Source organism: Mustelus asterias, unplaced genomic scaffold (genome assembly GCF_964213995.1).
Source record: "Mustelus asterias unplaced genomic scaffold, sMusAst1.hap1.1 HAP1_SCAFFOLD_35, whole genome shotgun sequence".
NCBI lineage: Eukaryota > Metazoa > Chordata > Chondrichthyes > Carcharhiniformes > Triakidae > Mustelus > Mustelus asterias.
This window is the reverse complement of record NW_027590117.1, coordinates 934,399-947,580: the sequence shown is the minus strand read 5'-3', so window position 1 is coordinate 947,580 and position 13,182 is coordinate 934,399. Positions and strand designations below refer to the sequence as shown.

General features: G+C 44.3%; 1 protein-coding gene and 1 non-coding gene across 2 annotated transcripts in view; both read right to left on the bottom strand.

The window, feature by feature from the left end:
* The window catches only part of LOC144482317 (uncharacterized), a 474,174-nt gene that overhangs the window by 241,953 nt on the left and 219,039 nt on the right, over positions 1 to 13,182 (bottom strand). The window lies entirely within an intron of this gene.
* Positions 3,581 to 3,662, bottom strand: trnas-uga (transfer RNA serine (anticodon UGA)). The gene has a single exon. It is a non-coding gene; the product is annotated as a tRNA-Ser (tRNA).

Genomic DNA, 13,182 nt, shown 5'->3' with positions numbered 1-13,182 from the left:
ATAAAAACATTTCCCACTGCTGTGTTTCCTGTCACTCTGTCAGATTCCTATCCATGTTGCTGCTGTCCCTTTTATTCTATCAGCTCCAAATGTTACCACAAGTTTGCTGTGTGCCCCTTTATTTATAAAATGCTTTTTGGCAGTCCATGTTCACATTAACCACATTACCCTCATCAACCTTTTCTGTTACCCTCATTAAAATCTTAAGCAAGTAAAATATGATTCCACTTTAATCATTATGTATGTGTTTTCCTTAATGTACATCAGCACAAGTGAGTGTTAATTTAATCTCCAGTGTTTGGAGAATATTTCATGTTACTGAGGTTAAACTGATTGGACTTTAGTTGGCTTATCCTCACAGCCTTTTCTGAAGAAGTGTATTTACCATTTGCAATTCTCCAGTCCTCTGGCACCACTCATATAACTAGCTCGGATCGAAAACTTTTAACCATTGCCTCTGCAATTTCCACCCTTTTTTCCCCTCAGTATCCATGCTTGTGTCTTGTCCAGTCACAAGAACACAGGAAATAAGGGCAGACATTTACTATGTGGCTCATCAATAATGTTAAACCATTCAAAACAATTATGGTTTATGTGTCTTTATTGCCATACAGTGCAAAGCACATAGGCACAGTATTAAAACAAGAACAGCAACATCATCAGACAATACATAGATAGAAATCACACTATATTTCTGACAAGTTTTCTAAAAAGTCACTACATTTTCAGCATTCCTAACAAAATCATTTGAAATATCAGCAGTTCTATTGGGGAGAAAACAAACTGTGACTATTAAGATGTGAATCAAATTTCTGTAGTTGATACTGACGATCACCAAAAATATGGTAACTCCGAATAAAGAACTTTTCAAGCTTGGGTAATAAGGCCATGTATCAATTTATAAATTTGAAATAAACCATAAATCAACCTCTTGAAAGGTTGCAATCCAATAATTCTTAATCCCTCACTAAGTATTCCCCTCATGCCTTCCATTTTCCTGGTTACACAGCTTTGCACTCTTTATATCAGCTGTATATCTTTTTGAAAGTGTGGGTTCCAAACTGTGGATGCAGACTCCAGATGTGGGCATTCCAGCTGCTTATGGAGTTTCAGATCTTGGGATTGAACTCCACTTTACTCCTCACTCCCTTGATTCCCTGAGAAACCAAAATTTGTCTATCTCAGCCTTAATTGTCATAGACTGTCATAACCTGCAGTGTAGGTGGAGGCCATTTGATCCATTGAATCTGCACTGACTCTCTGACAGAGCATCCCACCCAGAACCTATCCCGGTAACGCCACGTGTTCTGCTAATCCCCCTAACCAATATATTTGGGACACTAACAGGCAGTTTAGCATGGTCAATCCATCTAAACTTTGGAGAATGGGATGAATTGCAAACATGGGGAGGATGTGCAAACATCATACAGGCAATCACCCAAGGTGGAATTGAACCCGGTTCCCTGGTGCTTTGAGGCAGCAATGCTAACCACTGTGCCACCACTAGTGTATTCAACAATGGAGCATGTCAAAGGATCACAACCCAATGAGTGCTGAAATTTATTCTCATGTCAGTCCGAAATGATCTGATCCTTACACTGAGCCAGCTTCCGCAATCTCCCAATGTCCACAAAATCAAACCCCTTCAGAATCTTGTATGTTTTAATGTTTTGCCTCTCATGCTTGTGAATCACAGAGAATACAGACCCAGTTTACGAAGGGTCACATCATATGAAACCCTTTCACCCCCGTGGACCAATTTACTGACCCTTCATTAGTGATTGAAGCATAATGAGAAAACCCTTTCCCGCAGAGAGTAGTTCAGCTCTGGGATGCATTGTCTGACAATGTGGTGATGCAGCTTCAAGTGAGGCATTCAGAAAGGAATTGGATTGTTAAAGTTACACCAGCAGAGTGGCACTGGTTAGCGCTGCTGCTTCACAGCGCCAGAGACCCATGCTCAATTCCTCCATGGCTGACTGTCTGTGTGGAGTTTGCACATTCTCCCTGTATCTGCATGGGTTTCCCCAGGTGCTCCAGTTTCCTCCCATAGACTAAAGATGTGCAGAATAAATGGATTAGACATGATATATTGCCGCTTAGTGACGCAAGATGTGTAGAGTAAGAGGGTTAGCCATGGGCGAAAGATGTTCTTCCAGAGAGTCAGTGCAGATGCAATGGGCAAATGGCCTCCTTTTACACTGTGGATTATGCGGGATCCAATGGATACTCAGTGCTTCCATTTGTGAAGCCAAGGATCCCATCCACTTTGCAAGCGACTGTCCTAAACTGTCTCAATTTCAAATATCTTCCTGAACCTACTCCCTCTGAGCCTGCACACAGTTTTGAACTGGACCATTCAGTTTATTTTGCCTCTCCCCATCTCTTCTGTCAAAACGCAGCACTGTTCCTGAGTGTGGGATTAATAACGTGTCTCTTCCACATACTGCAGCTTCTGTTTCTCCAAGAGAATCTTTCTGGCTAAAGCTGGAATTTACAAGGATTTCTGTCACTGAGACATTGTCTGGCCGTCTGTTTCTCACCACCCTAACTCACTCTGTCTCTGTCTCTCCCTCCACCCACTCTCATCCACTCGATATGAAGGCGGGATATTGTTGTTTAGTGACTGAGTGCACACAATCTGTATCTTCATCTGATCAAATAGAATTCAGCTTGTGAAAAATATCATCATTTCAACCAGTTCTGGGTTAAATCAGGCACAGCTCTGATTGGCTGCAGCCCCCTGAATCTGGGGAGCAGACACTGTGAGCATTGCTGGCCTCAGAGGCTTTTACAGTTACTGAGCTGGGAAACCCCAACTAATCCCTGAGAATCCACAGCACAGAGCGAGAGAAGAGGAAAGCCTGTCCTGGGAGCTGTCAATCTGAGACAGTTTGATCCTGTCAATGTGCAGATGTGAACCTGCTCCTTCCATTCCCAAACTGTTATAACGAGGAATACAGAACGCCCAGTAATGACCAGCTTGTTGCAATGTGTTTGAATGAACATGATGTGATATCACCGAAGCAGCATTTTGAAATATTCATTCAATGTATTCTGATGAAATGTATTTTTATGCTCTGTGTGCATTCTTATGCCATTGCATAAGAATCTTCCTCTGACATGAGACCGTATTTTGCCTTTGTGCCTTGATGCTGCTTTTAAAAGAAAATGTTCATGTTATGAATTTTCTCATTGAACCACAGGAAGAATTATAGAAAAATAACAGCACAGAAGGAAGCCATTGAACCTATCCTGCCATGCCAGTCCAAGGACACAGCAAGAAATCTCACAACACCAGGTGAAAGTCCAACAGGTTTATTTGGTAACAAAGCTTGCTGCTCCTTCATCAGGTGAGTGGGAGTTCTATTCACAACAGGGCATATAAAGACACAAATTCAATTTACAAAATAATAAGGACACCCAGGTGTCCTTTCCAAGCCCATCTTCCTGCACCCAGCCCGGAGCCATGCAGCTGAATGCACGATGGAGATCCAAATACTAAATGCCAAAACGTAGCAAACCTTCTTTGAGCCAGTGGCTGCCCTGAAGCAGTAGAGTTAATATTTCAAATCGCATCCGCTGCGAGCAGGGTTCGAACCAGCGTGGGGAAACTCCATTGAATTTCAAGTCCAACGCCTTAACCACTCGGCCATCGCAGCTGCTTATTTGCTACTGTGATGTAACCGCCTTAGCAACATTCACAGACCTTTATCAGGCACCGGAATGATGCAGAGCACAGGGTGTGAGTTGAAATTTGTTCGTCTCCTTTTAATTTGTATCTTTGTCTCTGATCCAGAACTCATTCACTAGTTCAGAGACTTGTTATTCTTTTTCAATAACCTTTCATTAAAATCAAATTGAACCCGAATTCTGCATCCGAAAAATAAAGTCCACTTCATTTCAGTCAAATGGTGCGTGTAAACCACAAGAGGGCGCCGATAATGTCCAATATACATTACCAATGCGATGGCCCGGAATCGAACCCGGGTCAAGGCAGCTATGCTCACCACTGTACCACTGTAAAGGGGAAAATACAAGGGGGGCACACTTTAAAATGGCAATACAAGAAAGCACACTCTAAAATGGCTGCCTGGGACACACAGGGTTAACTGGGAAAGAAGCCAGAAAAGCAGACACAGGCTCCCGCTGTTCAGAAATAACGTCAAGCCAAAATCCTAACAGACAAGCCACTTCCAAAGTACAGACAGGGACTCATAGCAAACAAACACCTCAGGAAGCCAAAGTCAAGGGTCAAACATCTTTTAAGATAAGGAAACCCCTAAACAAAGAGCCGAGATTAACGTTACAGGAACGCGGGAAATATGAATGCGAGGGAACCGATTAGCACCTGAACAAGACGAAACTAGCCATTGATAGACACAGACATAAGGAGATGGACCCATTCATAAAATGCTAAATGTCTATACCTGTTTGTACTCTTGTAAACATGAGGAAATGTATCCATTCATAAAAGGTTAAATACTTGTACTCCCTTTAACAATGTGATAATGTTCGAATCACCGGTATACCCATTGTGTAAAGGGTATAAAAATGAACCGCTCCCGACATACTATTGAGAGACGGTTTGCTACAGACCATGTGCCTTGTCTCCACGGAGCTCCGTTTAATAAATCGTATTTTCAGAATCTCGAAGTCTGACTGCTGGTGGATTTTTCCCACAACACCACCATCACTCACTCTGCGTAAGCAGTTGTTATTTTCATTAGTTATAATTACAAAACTACCTTAGTTGCTGATTTCAGCAGAAACCAGGTGTGTCCTTGGCCCATTTTTTTAACCTGAACTTCGCTTGTCTCGTTTCTCTGGACAGTTTGAGCCACCTTTTTGCTGTTGTTTCTGACTGATAACTCTGATTAGATTTGCAGTTCATTTGAACAAAGTTTCCACTGAACGGAAATTGAAGCTGGATTTTATGTTAGAAACACATGGATGATGAGAATATTTGATGATTTTTTTTTAGGAGTGTCCCCCTTCTGTTCTGACCAGAGATAGCCAATTAAATAAGTCAAAACTCTGGGTCAGGAACTGACCCTTGGTCAAATGCTTGCACAGTCACCACAACACCAACTGGCTCTGTCACCCCCTCTGTATTTATAGAACGAATACACAAGCAATCAAGTGGCAGAGAAATCACAGCTCAGAGAATTATATAACCGACATTCCCGTTCTGGGAGTTTTACACTTTCCGATAGATCACCCCGATATATCGGATCTATCGGAAAGTGTAAAACTCCCAGAACGGCTCACACCGAGCAGGGTCGCCCAATCAGAAAGCAGATCCTTGGGACATGGAATTTGATTAATATCATGTTTTGCAATCATGTTAATCGGTCAGAACCATGTTGATGTTATTTCACTCCAATCTATGAAGGTTTGATTGAATCGTGACCTTGTTGCACAACTTGCGTTCAGCCAGGAGTTGGCAGCAGGGAAAAATAATTTGGATTTGCTGTTTGTGTCAATAAATCGAGTCATGGAGGTTCACAGCATGGAAAAAGGCCCTTCGGCACAACATGTCCATGTCGCCCAATTTTTGCCATTAAGTTCGTCCCTATTGCCCGTGTTTGGTCCATATCCCTCTATGTCCAGCTCACCCATGTAATTGTCTAAATTCTTTTTAAAAGACAAACCCCGCCTCTACTACCTCTGGCAACTCGTTCCACACACCACTCTGTGTGAAATAAATTGCCCTTCTGGACCCTTTTGTATCCCTCCCCTCTCATCGTAAACCTATGTTCTCTCGTTTTAGACTCCCTTATTGTGGGGAAAAGCTGTTGGCTATCTACCTTATCTATTTCCTCATTATGATATAGGCCTCTTTATATCACCTCTAGATCTCCTGTGCTCCAGGGGAAAAAAAAGTTCCAGTCTATCCAGACCCTCCTTATAACTCAAACCATCAAATCCTGGTAGCATCCTAATGAATCTTATCTGCACTCTTTCTAGTTTAATATCCTTCCTTCCCATAATAGGGTGACCAGAACTGTACACAGTATTCCAAACGTGGCCTTACGAATGTCTTGTACAATTTCAACAAGATGTCCCAACTCCCATGTTCAATGTTCTGACCACTGAAACCAAGCATGTCGAATGTCTTCTTCACCACCCTGTCCACATGTGACTCCACTTTCAAGAAGCTATGAACCTGTACCCCGAGATCTCTTTGTTTTATAACTCACCCCAACGTCTTATCATGAACTGAATAGGTCTTGTCGTGGTTTAATCCACCAAAATACATCACCTTACATTTATCTAAATCAAATTCCATCTGCCATTCATTGGCCCATTGACTCAATTGATCACGATCCCACTGCAATCTGAGGTAACCTTCTTCATTGTCCACTCTGCCACCAAGCTTGGTGTAATTTGCCAACGTACTAACCATGCCTCCTAAATTCTCATCCAAATCATTAATATAAATGACGGGGTAGGATGAGTGACTTTGCAGATGGCATAAAGATTGGCTGAGTGGTGAAAGGGAGGCTGCGTTTCTTCGTCTGCAAGAAGATATAGACAGGATAGTCAAACGGGCGGATAAGTGGCAGATGGAATTTAACCCCGAAAGATGTGAGGTAACACACTTTGGAAGGAATAATTTGGCAAGGAAGTATTCAATGAAGGGCATGGCACTTGGAAGTTCTGTGGAATATAGGGACATTGGCGTGTTTGTCCATATCTCTGAAGGTAGAAAGGTATGTTAGTAGGATGGTGAAAAAAAAACATATGGGGCACTTGTCTTTACCAATCGGGGCATCGACTGCAATAAAATGTCATGTTGGAGTTGCAAAGAACTTTGGTGGGGCCACAGCTAGAGTACTGTGTGCAGTTTTGGTCGCCACAAGATAGGAAGGATGTGATTGCACTGGAGGGGGTGCAGAGGAAATTCACCATGATGCTGTCTGGGATGGAACATGTAAGTTCTGAAGGGAGATTGGCTAGGCTTGGATTGTTTTCTTGAGAGCAGAGAATACTGAGGGGGGACCTGATCGAGTTGTACAAAATTATGAGGGCATCGACGGAGCGGATAGGAAGCAGCTGTTCCCCTTGGTTGAAGGGTCAGTAAAAAGAGGACAGAGGTTCAATGTGAGGGGCAGGATGTTTCGGGTGGATGTGCGGAAAAACATTTTTACCCAAGGGTAGTGACGGTCGGGAATGCCTTGCCTTGGACGGTGATGGAGGCAAGTTGCCTCACATCCTTTAAAAGTATGTGTTCAGCAATTGGCATATCATAACATTCAGGCCTATGGGTCAAGTGGTGGTGGATGCGATTTGATTGGAGATCAGATGCTTCTTCTATGTCAGAGCAGACTCGATGGGCCGAAGAGCCTCTTCTGTACTGCATGATTCTATTATTCTATAAACAAATTCACTATGAACCGTATCAATGTCAGCCATATTCCTTGCCAGTTCTCAGGTAGGCACTGATTGGTTCGAAGTTTGTTTCATCTTCCAGGATCCAGCTCAATTAAATAAATGTATTTCTTATGTTCTGTGTGTCATTAATAAAAATCTTCCTCTGACGTGAGACCTTGTTTTGTCCTTGTACCCCTGTTGATGCCTTTGTCATTCTGCTCATGCTTTGATTTTCCTCATGTCACCTCAGAAAGAACCAGAGAAATGTAACAGCTCAGAAGGAATCCATTCGGCCTATCTTGTCCTTGCCAGACGGAGGACACTCAGGTGTCCTTTCCAAGCTCACCTTCTTGTTATGTAGCTGAAAGCATGCTGGAGATCCAAATAATTCTTTCCAAAAAAATAGGATTTGCAACTCTGTGGCTGTCTAAAGCATACATTTCCAATCACACTCGCTGGCAGCGGGGCTCGAATCTGCACGGAGAAACCCCATCGGGTTTCAAATCCAACGCCTTAACCACGCGGCCACAGCAGCTGCTTATTTAACAAATGAAAGCAAATCACTGCGGATGCTGGAATCTGAAACCAAAAGAGAAAATGCTGGAAAATCTCAGCAAGTTTGGCAGCATCTGTAAGGAGAGAAAAGAGCTGACGTTTCGAGTCCAGACGACCCGTTGTCAAAGCTTTGACAAAGAGTCATCTGGACTCGAAACGTCAGCTCTTTTCTTTCTTTACAGATGCTGTCAGACCTGCTGAGATTTTCCAGTATTTTATCTTTTGGCAGATCTTATTGGTCAGAATAATGTAACCACCTCAGTAAAGTTCATATTAACTTCATCAGGCACCAGGATTGCGCAACACACAGTGTGGGAGCTGAAATTTGTTCCTCTACTTTTACTTTGAGTCTTTGTGTCTGGCTGAAAATTCATTCATTCGGTCAGAGACTTGATTTTCTCTTCCAATATTTTTCATTAAAAAAGAATTATGTCCGAACAAAAAATGAAAAAGGTATCTGCATTTTATTTCATTCCTGTCAAATGTTTCGTTCGCCCTGTTTTTGTCCCCTCAGTTTAAAACTTAAGAGGCCGTGGATAAGGTTCAAAATAAATGACCAATGCATTGGCCAGGAATCAAACCTGGGTCATCTGCTTGGAAGGCAGTTATGCTCACCCCTATACCACCATCGCTCACTCTGCTTAAACAACCGTTATTTTCATTAGTTATAATTACTGAACTTCCTGAGTTGCTGATTTCATCAGATACCAGATGTGTCCATAGCACAGTTTGTAAACTGAACTTGGCTTGTCTCATAGTTCTGGACAGTTTAGGCCACCTTTCTTTTTACTATTGTTTCTGACTGAGAACTCATTGATTAGTTTTGAGGCCTTTAATTTCATTAAAACAACATTTCAGCTGAAAGCAAATTGAATGTGGATTTTCCATTAGAAACACAGCGATGATGAGAATTTTTAGTCAATTTTATTTTACGAGTGCCCACCTACTGTTCTGACCTGCGATAGATAATTAAATGAATTACCACTGTGATGGCCAGGAACTGACCCTTGGTCAAATGTTCGCACAGTCACCATCATCACTCACCTTGCTCTGCCACCCCCTCAGTCTGAAAGCCCAGCTCTGACAGTGAATCTCGTCACCTTCGGGCCCAATCGGAGGATGGTCAGAACATGTCTGCCACTGTCAGAAACTCCATTATCAGCGAGTGGGGGATGAATATTTAACAGGCTGTCACTGGTTGTTGAGGTTGTGATTTACTGTTACCTTTCAGTGCAGGAAAAACAAATAAAACAGGAAAATTGAGAGACTCCGAGAGCAGTTAATTTGTATCTTCACCCTAAAGAAACACAATGATGTCTGCAACCGCTATAATAACTGAAAAAACAGATATAACTGTCTGTTGCCGCAGAATCTGGTTTACAGATGTGGCCATACACCCCATGGACTGCAGCGGTTCCAGAAGGCAGCTCATCACCACCTACCCAAGGGCAATTAGGGATGGGCAACTAATGCTGACCCAGACAGCGACACTCACATTCCATGAATGAATTCAAAGACAATCTGCGGGGAGCGGGCTTCAGAGTGTTTAACAGGTACCGAGGCGAAAAAAAATAACGACGCCCCCGGGATACAGAGCAAAGGCTAAAAGGAGGAGAAATTCCGTCCTGGGACCTTACAGTTGGTAAAGGTTTTGTCCTGTGAATGTGTAGGTGTGAATATTGTGTAAGAGAGAGTGTATGAAAGGGACGGGGGAGTCAGACGAATCCAACTGTGTTTGTGTGTCTGTTCTGATCATGAGATCACCGAGTCTCTCTTGTGTAAAATAAAACAATTTTCCAATCAAAGATTCCCTTAATCCCCCTGCTGAGCCCCAAAGTGAGATTTCAAGGCAAATGGTTCGCTAAATTCAAGATTTCAGTGGAAAAGTAGAGAACATGTCAGCTATCGCGTGTGAGAGCGCGATCAGTGCAGCAGTAAAACGGGTTTCAGTGGAAAATGGAGTTCTCATTTGGAGTTAAACCTTTTCAACAGCAAACATTCGTGTGTCCGAGACATGAAGGATGTGAGCTGGATCTCTGGAGAGGCGGAATTTCATTGCAATGGGAGAGTTTGTGAGGAGAGAGAAACACAGAGAGGCTGGAGGAGCCGGGAGCTGACAGCAGCTTGTCTCTGCTCCGTCCGCTCTCTGCCTTTAAGTTGCTCTGTGCCGCCACCACTGGCTTCATTTCGGATCCAGTTCTGACTGTCACACAGATTTTCCACACATTCCCGGATATGACTGAAACTGCAGCCGCCGAAACGGCTCCTCCAGCCGCTCTCGTTCAAGTGAAGTCTCCCAAGAAGAAGAAGGCGGCTCCCCGACCTGCGGCAACCGGTCCCAAGTTGGGCGAGCAGATCCTCACGGTTGTGGCGGGATGCAGCGATCGCAATGGGATGTCCCTGGCCGCGATAAAGAAAGCTTTGGCTGGCAGTGGAGTGGATGTGGGGAAGCGCGTCTCCCAGATCAGGTTAACTATCAAGATGAAGGTGGAGACAGGCTCTCTGGTGCAGACAAAGGGACAGGGCGCCTCCGGCTCCTTCAAACTCGCTCAGAAGGAAAGCCCGGGGAAAATGGGAAAGAAGGTGAAGAAACCAACAGCCAAGAAATCTTTAGTAAAGAAAACAGCGGCTAAGAAGGTGACAACAAAGAAAGCAGCAGCCAAGAAATCCGCAGCCAAGAAACCCGCAGCAAAGAAAACTCCAGTGAAGAAATCAACAGTGAAGAAAACAAGCAGCAAGAAGGCGGCAACTCCAAAAAAGGCGGTGAAGAAAGCAGCCCTGAAGAAAAAGTCTCCTGTGAAGAAGGTGACGGGCGGAAAGTCTGTCAAAAAAGTGACTAAATGGAAGGCCAAACCCAAAGTGAAAGCAGCAAAAGCGAAGAAAGCGTCAGGAAAGAAGTGAAACAACCCGAGCAAATTGTAAACCTCTGAACCCAAAGGCTCTTCTCAGAGCCACCCACATCTCTCAGGAAAGAGCTGATCCCGCAAGAAAATGATTCCTGTCCCGCGGCCCGGCTCATTCTCAATAGAGATCATTTCAAATTCAGACTAAAGCGAAACAGAGTAGAGGCTGAATTTCATTTGCTCAATCGCCACTTTCTCTCATAATAAAGATGTCTGGTAGATTCAGTAACACTGGCGGCTAAACACCGCATTCGCGCCTCATTTTTAACCGAATCCCTGCAGTGCAGAAGGAGGCCAATCGTCCCATCGAGTCTGCACCGACCTCAATCCCACCCAGTCAGGATCCCCATGACCCTATTTACTCCCCGACACTCCGGTGCAATTTAGCATGGCCAGTCAACCAAACACGCACTTTGGTGTGCGGGAGGAAACCGGAGAAAGCCGAGGGAGAATGTTCAAACTCCACACAGACAGTGACCTCAGCCGGGAATCGAACCCAGGTGCCTGGCGCTGTGAGACGGCAATTCTTAGCCAAACATCAATGTCAGGAGTGGGATTTGAACCCACGCCTCCAGAGGAGACTGCGGCCTTAGACCGCTCGGCCATCCTGACTCCCTTAATTTTAACACAGGAGATTGCCCCAAGCAGCTTCAATAAAGTGTTTGCAAACAGCGAGAAGCAGATGTGTGTGAGGATGTTGCGGAGGAAGATTCTTGCTATAGAACGACTGTGTTTAGGTCGGAATATGACTGACTGGGAATTATTACGGACCAGGTTTAAAAACACAAAAGAACAAAGTCACGACCCGAAACGTTAACTCTGTCTCTCTCTCTCTTCACAAAAGCTGCCGGAGCTGCTGATTATTTGCAGCATTTTCTCTTTGATTCCATATTTCAAAGTTGCAGGTTTGTGGAAACACTTGTTTGTGACGGGTTTGTGTGGGGAGCTGTGTTTCACTTCCATTGTTAATAAACGGGTTGAAATTGGCGGTTGCAGAAACTGGAGGTGGAGCTGAAAGATCAGGGGCCGTTCTGTGCGTGTGTGTCAGTCCGGCTCTCTTCCTCCCTCCCGCTCTGTGTTTATTCTTAACTCTGTCTCCTCCCCTCTCTGCTCTCTCACTCCGCCTTCCTCAGTCAGGTCGGGGCGGGCTGTATAAAAGGAGCCTGAAAGATTTCCTCTCATATTGTACAGAGATCTGAGTGAAGAATCATCATGTCAGGCAGAGGGAAAGGACAGTAAGAAGTCTCACAACACCAGGTTAAATTCCAACAGGTTTATTTGGTAGCAAATACCATAACCTTTCGGAGCGCTGCCCCTTCGTCAGATGGAGTGAAAATCTGTTCTCCAACAGTGCACAGAGACACAGAAATCAAGTTACAGAATACTGATTAGAATGCAAATCTCTACAGCCAGCCAGGTCTTAAAGGTACAGATAATGTGGGTGGAGGGAACATTAAACACAGGCTAAAGAGATGTGTATTGTCTCCAGACAGAACAGCTAGTAAGATTCTGCAAGATCAGGGTGAAAGCTGTGGGGGTTACTGATAATGTGACATAAATCCAACATCCCGGTTTAGGCCGTCCTCATGTGTGCGGAACTTGGCTATCAGTTTCTGCTCAGCGACTCTGCGCTGTCGTGTGTCGTGAAGGCCGCCTTGGAGAACGCTTACCTGAAGATCGAAGGCTGAATGCCCGTGACTGCTGAAGTGCTCCCCCACAGGAAGAGAACAGTCTTGCCTGGTGATTGTCGAGCGGTGTTCATTCATCCGTTGTCGTAGCGTCTGCAGGTACCTGATACGCTGCAGGAAAGGATGTCCCGAGGCATAGTACATTGGGGAAACCATGCAGACGCTACGACAACGGATATCAGTGGTATAATTACTTCTTAGGAATTCGCAAGGGCAAGGGGATCACCGTGTCCATGTATGAATATAAGGGGTTAATTCACATTCACTGAAAATGAGTGAATCTCCATCACTCTCTCTCTCTCTCACACCCACACACACACCCACACAAGCTCTCACAGACCAACACTCACACATCTCCCACCACGACAGATGGCGAAATTCAAAATCAATAAAAATATCTGGAATTAATGGTTTTGAATCAACGTTCGTAAAAAAAAGACAACCAAAGCACTAATGCTCTTCAGGGAAGGAATTCTTACCTGGACTGGCTTACATACAACTCCCGACCCACAACAATGTTGTAGGCCCCCGGAGGTGGCCTCCCAAGCCACTCAGTTCAAAGGAAATTTGGAGACCTTGGCCTTGTGGTATCATCGCTGAAATCTGAAACTGAGCTCGTATTCTGGGGACCCGGGTTCAAATCCTGACAAGGCAGTGGA